The sequence below is a fragment of the Dunckerocampus dactyliophorus genome, chromosome 1 (assembly GCF_027744805.1).
Source record: "Dunckerocampus dactyliophorus isolate RoL2022-P2 chromosome 1, RoL_Ddac_1.1, whole genome shotgun sequence".
Lineage (NCBI taxonomy): Eukaryota > Metazoa > Chordata > Actinopteri > Syngnathiformes > Syngnathidae > Dunckerocampus > Dunckerocampus dactyliophorus.
The window spans coordinates 29449670-29462563 of record NC_072819.1 but is presented as its reverse complement, the minus strand read 5'-3'; positions in this window follow the sequence as shown (position 1 = coordinate 29462563).

The window sequence follows — 12894 nt, the reverse complement described above, 5'->3', positions numbered from 1 at the left end:
AGCATTTAATAGTTCTGCATGTCAAAGTTAATAATAACTTGTTACCCAAAAACCTCATACGGTATTTTTCAATCAGAGAGGAGAAATATGATCTTAGAGGAAAATTAAACTTAAAACATTTATACGGGAGACCTACGCTGAAAACCCACAGCATTTCCGTATGTGGCATTAAATTATGGAATGGATTGATTAAGGAACTCAAACAATGTACAGAGATAAGCAAATTCAAAAAACAATACAAGCAGTTGATGTTTGCTAAATACAAGGCAGAAGAGTCTTGATCATCACACTGATTGTTTTTTTTATATTTTTTCTGTTTTTTTTAAAAGAAAAATAAGTTTGTTTTTTTAAATTCATATTTATCATATATATATATGTATACACACACTTCTTTTTTTTGTTTATTGTCTTACTGTTATTTATTATGTACGATTATTCTGATTATCATAGAAAACATGACATGGAATGCAGGAAGTGAACAACAAGTGTTGTACTAGATGTGGAATAGATGGGGGGTAGGATTAAATAAGCTTTGCTTCTTCCTACTCCTTTTGGACATGTGGAACTGTGAAAGGAGGATTCATGAGATGTATTCCATTGTAACCTTCATGTTCAAATAAACTAAACCAAACCAAACCAAACCAAACCATGTCACTATACGTTGCTGACATAGTTACATGAACAGACAAATTATTTGTAGCACATAAATAATAATGGAAATGAGATAAGTCATACCTGATGATCTCTTATAGCACAGTAATTTGGTCAGAAAAATGGTCTGGAGATGCAAAACATGACACAGCTTATACATTTTTAAAAGTTTTAATCTTTTTATCTGTTACAACAACAGAATTCAACTGACAGAAGTGCAAAGTGCATGTGTAGGGTTATTTTGAAATAATTTACACTTTTACACTGGCTTTTTTTTGAGTTGCTCCCGTACTTGTGTAAAATGAAAAGAAAAACATCAGAGTTCACATATCTGCATATCAGTGCTATCTGCTCAATATCGTTTACATCACTTGACTCACCACAGGCAATTCAATATGCTTGCACTGAATGAATGTTATCAATTTGCCTCCTGGTGATGTTTGTTTCCGTTCTATTGGTCCTGTTCTTCACTGTCTTTCCAGGGAGGAGTATTACTTTCATTTTCTGAATGCTGTAATTTCTTGTTAATTTTCTTTCCAATTCGGAGAACAGATGCTGTGATATTTTTGTGAATGACTCTTTCATGTATTCTCCATCTGTGAACGGCTTCCTCCACCCTACGATCTCCAGTGTAGCGAGTCAGCTACAACACTAGCAGCTGTGGTTGAGTGTGCAGCCTTCATCCACTTCTTGAAAATATGTTTGCTTTGCTCAACCTTCCGTAGTAGTTCCCAAATCGCTCCCTTACGCCCATCTGCAGTTGGGTAATTTTCAGAAAAAGCTAAGTGCTTGTTTTGAAAGTGTCTTTCAACATTACATTTTCTGTTGTTTGCTAATTTCTCGCCACATTTCAAGCACACAGGTGGGTAAGCCAGCGTCATTGGCAGTGAAGGCACAGGAATATATTCATTCAGAATTAAACTCTATTTTTCTTTTTAGGGACAAATTCATAATTATGGATGTCATTACACAATACGTACCGGAAACGCAATCGGTGTTGTGCATGCGCGAGACCTACGTCACTTTCTCCCTTAGCAAATTTTTACACATTACACATATCTAACATGTGACTGCCGAAGCACAGGCCGACTAGATGTAGACGCGTTCTGCCCATGCATAAAACTGATTGTGTTTCCGGTATGTATTGCGTAATGACAATGGATAGCTTACCGCGGGGTTAGCACACTCTCAAGATGTCTTTTTCGCGTGTCATTACCACCAAGGATTGTAGCGTAAACAACAGGATAGCCGACTTGGCCGCAAAAGAATGGAACAGAGTGTAGTACGCCAAGGAGCTGAAAGTCGGCCATGATGCCATGAGAGGCCTATATGTAACTCCATCTAACCTCCCTGTTTGAGTAGCCTTAAAGGTCAATGGCATCAGTGGTTGCTGGTGTGTACACCTTTAAGCGGCTTTACTTACTAAGTAGTACAAACTCAAACACAACACACAGACACTCAAATGTGAGCTATCCATTGTCTCCCCAAAGCCTTGAACTTTGGCAAACTTTCCGCAATGTCCATAAAAGACAATGTTCTGAGGAGCTCCGTACAAGACGGCCTTTTACCTTCCTAATCTGTTCAACAGTTCAGGCAGTCGCGATGACGCTTTTCCTCAGCAGACCACAGTCACTGCGCAAGGATTCACTTACCCCAAAAATACAGGTTTTCTAACCAGCAGAAAATTCCTAGCCAGAATAGTCTTGAAACTAGGCAGACACAGTACTTCCTGTATTTTTCCTGACCAGAACAGTCTCGAAATCAGGCCTCCTGTTGTTGGAGATGAAATTCTCCACAACCTCAACGTCAAAAGACCACTTTAGAAAATTAATTAAGCCACTTTCAATTTAATTTTGTATATGTTACTTAATAAATCACTCAGTAAATCAGTTTTGAGCCTACATTTTAGGCCTCCCAAAGATACAAAGGGACATCTTAAAACATGGATGTTATTGTCTTCCGAAGTGTTTGGTGCCACCGCACATTGTCCAACGTGGATTTGTGGATGGGGGAAGGATGTGTGTGAATTATCACGGCCCAGAGGATTATTGTGCCTCTGTAAGAACGGTGTTGGCCATCTTCAGTCCCTTTCTTGACCACCCGCCGATGATCAGCACGCTGTCATCTGGAGGGACTCTTTTTGATGAAGGCGTTTCCCATGGAGATGAGCTGATGATGCATTTGAAAGGTATTTGGACAGCCTTTTAGCAACACTTTGACGTCAGCAACCCTGCGAATGCTGCAGATCCTGAAATTTAGACACAACCACTAGTCTGTAGATCTAAAATCGGAGGAGGCATTTGCAGAGGTGGGCTTTGAACGAGACATATATAAAATAATGTTCTACAGGCCGACCAATCACGGCCTTTATGGTCAGCTCAAGGATTTTTTTGGACCCTGTGCGCAGAGACTGAAGGCTTGGTTATGCTCCAGTGTCATGGCACTGGCGTGAGAGACGCCAGCTGGCTGAACAAGGAAGCAGAAACTGACAAAATACTCATGGTCATGAACAATGCTTACAGGTCTGCACATACAACAACTTAACATTAAGAAGTGGGACAGGACACAAAAATTAGCAAAACTAGCATAGCAATGTGAGCTACAGTTCTAACATTACGGTCACATTTTAACAGCAAAATCATGATGCTAGGTCTGCCTTTTCAATGAAGAAAATCTGTAGCTGACCGATGGATAGAGCACCATGATTTATTTTAAGATGTGTAGTGAAGCCTGATTTTTTTGTTTTTGTTTTTACAAAGCTGTCCTCCTTGAAGTGGTGGGCAAATACACGGCGGCTAGAAGCGGGTTAGAGGCAGTATGACGTCCATGAGGAAGAAAGGTTTTCCTTTATTTATTACATCATGAAAACCCACAACTTCGAAACCAACCGTTTGAGCGCCTCTTCTTTCTAAAGTAGAGAAAACAAGTTAGCGAGCTGATTTGGTTTGGTGCTCATTAACAGCCTTTTATCATTATGACATTATTAAAAAGTTAATTTTAGTGAAAATTTTAGTGATTTTAGTAAATCATTTCAAAATACCTTTTTATTGGGTTGTGAGAAACAATCTAATCTTAGAATCTTAAGAAGGATAGTACCTCATTCAAAACGAATAGGGTTTTTTGGTGTGACATAATTAGTTTAAAGGAGATTAAATTGTCAGGTCAGTCAGGAAAAGTCATGGCTAAAAATTTCCATAATGGCATCCTGCAGCAGTAGGAACAGTGAGGACATCATTGCCATCTAGTGGATTTTATGGAACAGGCTGTTCTGGTTGAGGTTCAAAGCCATTAATCACAAGTCCCTGAAGAATCATGTAGTTGACTGCTTCTATCCGGTTAAAGTAAATTAATTCAGATGTTTCTGTCTCTTCTTACTTTCAAAAACACACTTTAACATTTACAATTCAATTTATGTGTGAAAATTAATATCATTATTCGGGGCTTTAAAATGATCTGTTTTTTCACTGTGTGAGGTGTCTGAAAGACGTATTGGCTCAGTTTACATCCAGCTTGGCTTCTTGAATTACTCTTCCCTCAGACCATCTCTTGATGAAAAAGCCAATGTTTCTGTGCGGCGACGCCACAATGTGCTGAGCTGGGTGATATCTCAGGGCCCTCCTACCGTGGAGGAGGGTAGTGCAGACATGCTTACTGCCTCCATTTCAGCAGGGATCGATTGTACGCGCCCCTCCATGGCTGGCAAAGTGCATGCAGCCAAGGTGAATGATCGCATGCAGTGTCAGTCACTTGGGTTCTTAAGAGATGCAATTTTGGGATGGACTGCTGCAGTCTCAGGAAACCTAGGGAGGACATTGCTTTAAAATCACATACGAACTATTCCTTCAAGAGGGAAGGCATTTTCTTTAATAGGACAGTGAGCGGACACATGAAATACATCTTTATCAGCATCCTTCTATGCAATCAAATGGCAAGGTACAGAAATGGAGAGGGGAATACAGGTAGGTTATGTAATCCAAGGGAATTTCATGAAAATGCACCATACATTTACAAGGACACTATAAGGGAAACCAGTAAACTGCTGAAAACTTGCATCTCTAGTTTTGTTATGTGAAGAAAGGTGACAATTATGCTGATTCAGAACACTTCATGAAATCATTTAAACCCTGAAGTCACCAATATCCTGTCTTAAATTGCTGGGCTTCACATGACATCACATCTGCTTGTTGTAGTCACAGGCTCAAAGAGATGGGGAGCAAACAGGCGTATTCGCAACTAGACGTCATGTAAAATCAGAGCTACTTTTTCCCATTCAAAGCAGACGGCAACATTTCTTACCGTTCACTGTTTTCTGCAAGGGTGCTTTGCTACTGACATCAGTGTGTGTGCCTCTGTTAATGTGTGGAATGGTGTGTATGTAAAAAAAAATTGAGTTTGTGCTTTTGTTTTGGTTTTTTTTGGTTTATTTTGAATGTCAACATAATTTACCATCTACTTAAAGTCAAAAACACAAATAAAACATTTATTTTATATACAGCTACATAAATTCAGGCGTTAAAGCGTTTTAAAGACGAGTTGCCGAAAAAAAAATTCCACTTACCACTGGTTGGTATAGTCAATATTATCAATGTCACTATTATTTTAGGAATAATGTTGAGTAACCTCTAATCATGGAGGACCAAATGGGACAAAGTGAAATAAAAAAAACTCTAACTCTTTCTGCCCTAATAGCTGGGCAGGACTAAATATAAATACATTAAATGTGTCATTAATTAATTCAATCAATAAATACACCATGATATAATTACTTAAGTGTGTCATTAAAAGTGTTTTTACACTCATTGTAATTCTGTTCACGATGATGGTTAATATTTTCATTACTACTATTACCACTAATATGTACGACTGTTTCAATGCAGTATTATCACTGTTGATATTAATTGTGTCCTCTCCATTATGGTCTTTATGGCCGTCACAGACATTTGCTGATGTAGTCCTGTTTGTTTCTGTTGTTTTGTTATTGTTGTCGCAATTGTTGTTGTTGTTCTTGGCTCTCTCTGTATTGTCCCCCTCTTGTCCCCGCACTCCCCCCTCTGTTTTCTTTTCTATCCCCTCCTGCTCCGGTCCGGCCGCTCCAAATTTTTATCACAACAAAACATCAAATAAAGTCACATTAAATCTATATAACAGGGGAAGAGTGTTATACACTTTTCCCTGGCAGAGCAAATCTGTTGAGCATGTAAGGGCATTTAGATCAACAATACTATCTGCCCTAATGGCTGGACAGGACAAAGGAGAAAAAAGTGTCTTTTAATATGCCATTAAATAATTAAACTACCAGTTTATTTAATGTAAGAACATATATAATTAATTCAATGTTTAATTAAATATTTAAATATTTAATTCATTATTTCAGTATTTATTTAATTAATTATTGATTTAAGTATTTATTTATTTATGTAATTATTTAATTATTGATTTAAGGATTTATTTATTTATGTAATTATTTAATTATTGATTTAAGGATTTATTTATTTATGTAATTCATGGACTTGTGTGTGCAACTTCATGAATTTATTTTATCTGTCACGACCATCCATCAAAGTCTGTGGAACTAACGCAAATCTTGAATGATTACTTTTGTCTGAAGCCCAGAAGTCCAGAAGTTGTTGGAGTTATTTCCACACTTTGGTTGTTTGTCTGTATGTGCCCTGCGATTGGCTGGCGACCAGTCCAGGGTGTACCCCGTCTGTCGCCCGAAGTCAGCTGGGATAGGCTCCAGCATACCCCCACGACCCTAAAAGAGGAGAAGCGGTATAGAAAATGGATGGATGGATGGATGGATGACCAATATATTGACCGGAGAATGACTGAAAATTTAGAGGAAGTATGGATGACGCATACAAGGACCAGCATTTGGTATTTTTCATACCAAAGTAACCCAGTGGATTAGAGGTAGGCGGGTGAAGTCTCATGAAGCTTTGAGGCTGTTCCTCAAATTGTGCCACAGCAGATTCTGAGCTTTGGTGCTTCGGTGAAAAGCAACATTAGCGACATCTGGTAGAAGAGTGAAGTGAAAGCAAACTGCCACTAAACAGAGTGAAACACAGGTCGCCTTTACAAACACACAAACAAACTCGCCAATGCTCTCATTACAAGCCAACATTGTTCAATATCTTGGTGGTTATTATATACACAACTTAGCACCACTGTCAAAGTAATGATAGTAACCAATCCGTTTCAAACCGTCAACACTCGCTGTGACATTAAGACACTTCCAACGTAATCAGTCAAGTGATATTTGCTGAACGATACAAGCTCCGAAGAACTATTTTGAAGCAGTGTGATTCAGGATACACAAGCTTCGAGGCTTTGGGTTCATTTTACCATCTCTACAGAAGATTAACTTAACCGTGATGAATATACTGTACATAGAAGCATTGGAAAAGAGAGAACTAAATGAGCCAAATACGTTTTTTATACATATAATTCAGCAAAGAAGACATAACATTAAGCATAAGCATATATTTTGACTAATAAAAGGCCAACGAAACACCATAACTGCAATAAGTGACCATGCAGCCGCGTGGTGTATCAGGATATGTTCACTGGCTCTGCATAGATCCATCTGAAATCGACCTGTTTTGACTTAATGTACCGGGTAACCAATCAGGTGTTAGGATCCACTCACAGACTTTGACGGGTCACTTGACAGATAAAATGAATTCATGAACGTGTAACCACAAATAATTTTGTATCATGTTTTTACTGTACATTAAATGAACTGGTATTTGAATTATTTAATGACACATTTAAAGACACTTTAAATGACACATTTAAGTCATTATTTATTATTTAACAATAAATTTAATTATTTAATTATTTATTAATTAAATTAATTTACGGCACATTTAATTCATTATTTAACGATCTATGTATTGATTGAATTCATTCATGACACATTTAATTAATTCTTTAAAGATGTATTTATTTATTTCATTCTGTCCCATTTGGTCCTCCATATCTGAGAAGCCTATCTTAATTTGTATCTTTGATTTTTACATAGCTAGATAGTATTTTGTAATTGTAGGAGCCATTTATGGTTTGATTTGCTCTTCTTTATTTGGTTTATTTTGGTGCTGGTGTTTGTTTATGTTTGATGATTTTGATTTCTTTTGACCACCGGTGGCGGTATGCAGGAGCACTATATAAGTGCGTAAATGAGATCACACAGTTTTTACTGCCACACTCACGCTGGCTGTTGTACCATACCTCCACATTTGTCCTATACAGGCCACCATACACCACCACTCTAGACAAGTGATTCATTCATTCATCATTGTGCAATACACGGGGAATACGGTAATCCCTTGATTATCATGGTTAATTGGTTCCAGACCTTTTCGTGATGAGTGAATTTCTGCAAAGTAGGATTCCTTACTTATAAATTGAATATTTTCATATTTAAAGATTAAAGAAAATGTTTATACGGTTTATTTTAACATTATTAGAGCCCTCTAGACATGAAATAACACCCCTCTAGCCACCTTTACACAATATAGTAGATACTGTATAATCAGAAAAAAAAAAAATAATAATACATTTTATTTAGAAGCGCTTTCCTAAAAACTCAAAGGCACTTTACAATAGAGCAAGCAATGCAATCAATACCATAAAGAATACAAGACATATAGTCAGCGATTCCCAGAGATTCCCACCCCTATCTGAAAATATGTCAGATGTGCCTAAATATGCATCTTGTTTGACTAATAATGGGCCGTATTCAACCACGAAAAAGCATGACTTATTAATTAATATATATTTTTCAAAAACTGTAATAGAGTCAAGCCGTGAAATTCAAACTGCGATGTGGCGAGAGACGACTGTGTACCACAGGCGCAATCATCTATCTGGACATTGTTGTTTGGAGTACGTTATGACCTGGATCGTACCTTTGAAGCACACAGAGTCTTATATATAAGAATAGATAAAAGAAAGTTTTTTAAGAAAGTGAGTCTTCATCACTGCTGGTAGTAACAATTAGTTAGCTTCAGTCCCCAGCTAACAGCAGAATGTCCCATGGAATGAACCATGCTCTCTGCGTGTCAAATAAAAAGCTGGCTTGCACTACGGACAATCTTGCACGACAATACACATGAATTATCTTTGTTGTTTTGCGGTCAAAGTTAGATTGCAGCTCTAAAAGAATGTATCTACTTAGCTGGCTAGCTGGTCTAAAATGCACTGTGAAGGTCCTTGTTGTTTATAGACTTAAGAATGCACTCTTAACATCCTGTTCCTGTGCAAATCTGTGTTTGCTGTTGTGCTGTATTAGAAAAACAGACTGAAATAATAATAAATAATTTGTCAGTTTTTGTTGTCTTTTTGTGAATTTTGTGCTCGCTTGCTCGCTACATTCGCTTACATCCTGTGCATCACCTGGGGGCCACGGCCACCTCTGATAAAGTGTGTGAGTGAGTGGACGTCAGTGACATGCGGTCAGGGGAAACAAGTGAGCCCTGATAACAACATAAAATAAATATTAATGTTTGTCATTTTAACTTTATTATCCATGTTTCATGACCAAATACAGGGAAGAAACCTAAGGTGAGGCCACCGTGATTGTGGCTTCTCAGCTTAGTGTGCAAGCCCCCCCTACCATCTGAGTGCACACTAAGCTGGCTCATGCCAACTGCCAGTTTGTTTGCCAGCATGTCACCAATATAATAATGTTGCATGAAACATTTACTATACACCATGACTTTCTACAGCCTGTGTAATGTATTTAATGTAAGTGTAACATCATTATTATTATCAACAATGCGTCTGTGTAGGCTCTCAGTCGTACAGGAGTTGTCCAATGAGGGAAAGACTTCTTGAGACGTCATCTGTACTTCTGTGAAGAATGTGCTGGACAAAGCTCTTCGAATGAGGAGCGAAACGTCCGACACATTCTTCACAGAAGTACAGATGACATCTCAAGAAGCCTTTCCCTCGTTATTATTAACGCTAAAAAAAAAAAACAGCCGACAGCTACAATGTGGGAACATTGCGGTTTTAAACAGAATGAATACGGCGAGCACATGAACACAGACAACCGACACGGACAGTTTTCTCAACTGGGAAATAAAACTACCGATGTACTGTGTTAGTTGCATCGGGCAGCGGAGCCTTCGTCCCGACAGTCACGCTTACTGAGGCATTTGGTCGGCAAATATAAACAAAACAGAGCAGAATAGTGCACGATCACAGACAGTGTCGCTGGCGACACTGTAAAAACATACAGGCAACTTGTGTGTCAAGCTAATGTCTCACACAGGTACACCGTACACCAGGTGTCACCAATGTCGTGCCCGCGGGCACCAGGTAGCCCCCCACGACCACATGAGGTGCCCGCAAGCCTGCTTTTCATTCAGGTTTTCAGTTAATAATGTGAGAACAGTAGAAAGAAATGCTTTCTGAAATACAAAATGTGAGTTGTGGACACCAGCATTTTGTTAATGTTCTGGTAAAACAAGCATATTCGCTTTGTTTGGGTTTAAAATAAGCTCTGAAAATAAATGTTACAAAAATGAGTAGCCATTTTCATTTTGTAAAAGTAGCTCTCACAAGGAAAAACGTTGGTGACCCCTGCCGTACACTATACTTGAATACCATCTAGTGGTTCAAATGTGTAGTACACCTCCCATGACAATTATTGAAAAATGTTCTATCTAAAACACAGCAGCTAGAATGGCTGCTGTAAAAAAAAAAAAAGCAAAAAAAGTAGGGCTGTCAAAAATAGTGTGTTAATGACAGCAACTGATATATTTAATTAATTATGTAAATTGTGTAATTTTTTTGTGTAAATTAACGCACACACATCATGGCAAGCCACGGTTTTCGATTATGACGGCGGCATAGTGTAGCTCCCCACAGAGTCACACAGTGTCTGATGCGCTTATATAACTTTATTCTTACCTGAACACATCAACAGCAGTGCAATTCCAACACCATACATGTATCTCCTACTCCTAACAAACATGTCTCTAGTCCATTCATTGCAACACTTCCTCACTGTCACGAGACAGAGCGCGAGATGCGACACTCCCAACATCACAGCGTTTTTATTTTTCTTGTACAGGTGGTGTAAATAAACAGAAATGCAATAAAAATCAACAAGTGGATATTCTTATCACTCACTTTGTAACTCTTAAACAATTTGCTGCATTTACGTATGCTCGGAAATCCCAGAAAATTCACTCAAAACATGTGAATTCAACTTACATGACTTGTTGTCTTTGAACACAACTCATCATTGCTTTTAACAACACAATTAAAGTCTGATTCAAATATACTGCTAATAAAAAAACAGTTTTAGGTAAATAGATTTTCAGACCATCTGTTAACTTGATTTAAATCTGAAGTTAATTTGGCACTGTTAATACATCCAAATATATATAATCTGCCCTGTCATTTATCTTTCTTTCAAAAAAATACAGTAAAAATGGGCATATTTCAGACATGATCATGGTAATAGTTTAATTTATTTCTAAAATGCACACAAGTTACTTTGGAGTACATCACATCGTACAATTTACAGTTCTACATGTCCAAAAAGCACTAGGAAGAAGCAAAGCTTATTCAATCTTACCCCCCACCCGTTTCAAATCAATTGCAATACATTTGTTCACTTCCTGTATTCCAAATGTACTCTTTGGAATGTACTCTCTATTAGTCAACTATAAACCATTTTGAAAAAAAACAAATTGACCTGCATTAGTTTTGATAAGAGGCGACAACACTAATGGTTAAGTTGATGTGTTACTGCTTTGAATTTAAGTCTGCTTACTGTATGTTCTTCTTCTCTTCCAACGGTCTTCTTAACACCCCGTGCTGAAGCTGCTCCTCTTTTAATAAAGAAAAAGCCGAACATACACACAATGTTAATGCTTTGAGGTAGACTGAGCTCTCATGTGATATCTTGCATGATGGCGGCTTAACCTTTTGTAATAAACATTGCAAAAAGCCACAAAATGCAAAGAAAAAACATACCTAGAGTTAATCTTTTAATGCTCTGTATTCAGATTTTGAGTGATGTCAAATTCCGAATTTTACGACCTCAAGGGTGTTGACTGTGTGAGTTCCACTGTCGCTAGATAAAGCATTGCAAGGTAACCTAATACAAGATATAGAGTCTCTGCCTTTAGCTTATTCATGACTTTACTGGGAAAGGAAAGATTTGCTGTTGGGGGCATTTTCCCTGCAGATGTCAGAGTACAGAGGAGAGGACAGATGCTGCATTAGGCTCTGCAGACTCATACAATGTGCCGACACCGCATGCATGCATGCATACTAGCTCTTAGCTCCTAGTACTGCAGTGTTTTGCTAACCTACTGACACCAATTGATAAGAACAGTTGCATGCAGCCTGGAGCTGATCCCAAATATTAGTGAGATTCACCATGATGATTCAGCCATATGTAGTTTATCAATAATAATCAATAAATAGATGTGCTAGCTAACACTGTGTTAGTCACCTGGGGAGTTTACACACCAACACAGAAATGCAATCACCAATTCAATAATAGAGAGATGATTAATTCATTTAAAGTTGATACAAAATGTTAAAATTAATTGAAATGGCAAGAAAAATGGATATGAGCTCACATACCTGCGCCACACCACACACGCAACATTCTCACAGAGTATGAGGGCTACTAAGAGGGAGCAAAATAAATAAGTTGCACTTAATTATGAGCACCTCATGTGATGAACGCAGGGTTTAACACTTAAGTTTATCACGTGGTGAGGATGCCATAATGGAAAATGAAGCTGCCGGAGCCAGTTGTGCTCCACACATTCAGCAAGTTCAAGCCAGGCCCGAGGCTGTTCAAAGTCATGTCCTCCTCCTGCAGTGAGAAGAACAAAGTGCTGCACTGCTGCAGCAAAAACTGATGGCTCATACGCAACAAATTCAAAACGGAGCCACCTTTATCCAGCAGATGAAGAGTGGCACTACCTATGTCACCTGCTGACTAAAGGATGGACGATCTCCATTTCACTCTGTCACAACTGCAGTTAGGCCAAATATTGATATTTTTAGTGCACTGCAGAATAGCAGCAGAACAGAATGCAGAATGAGGACATGGCACAGTGGAATCTCCATAAGAGCTAAGGGTAAGCTAACAGTAGAATGTCTATCCTTAAAGTGACTGATTACAGCAGGGGTGTCCAAACTTTTTCCGCCAGAAAAGTGTAAGGTTGTGGGGGGCTACTTTGATACATTTTGTACAATAAAGATGCT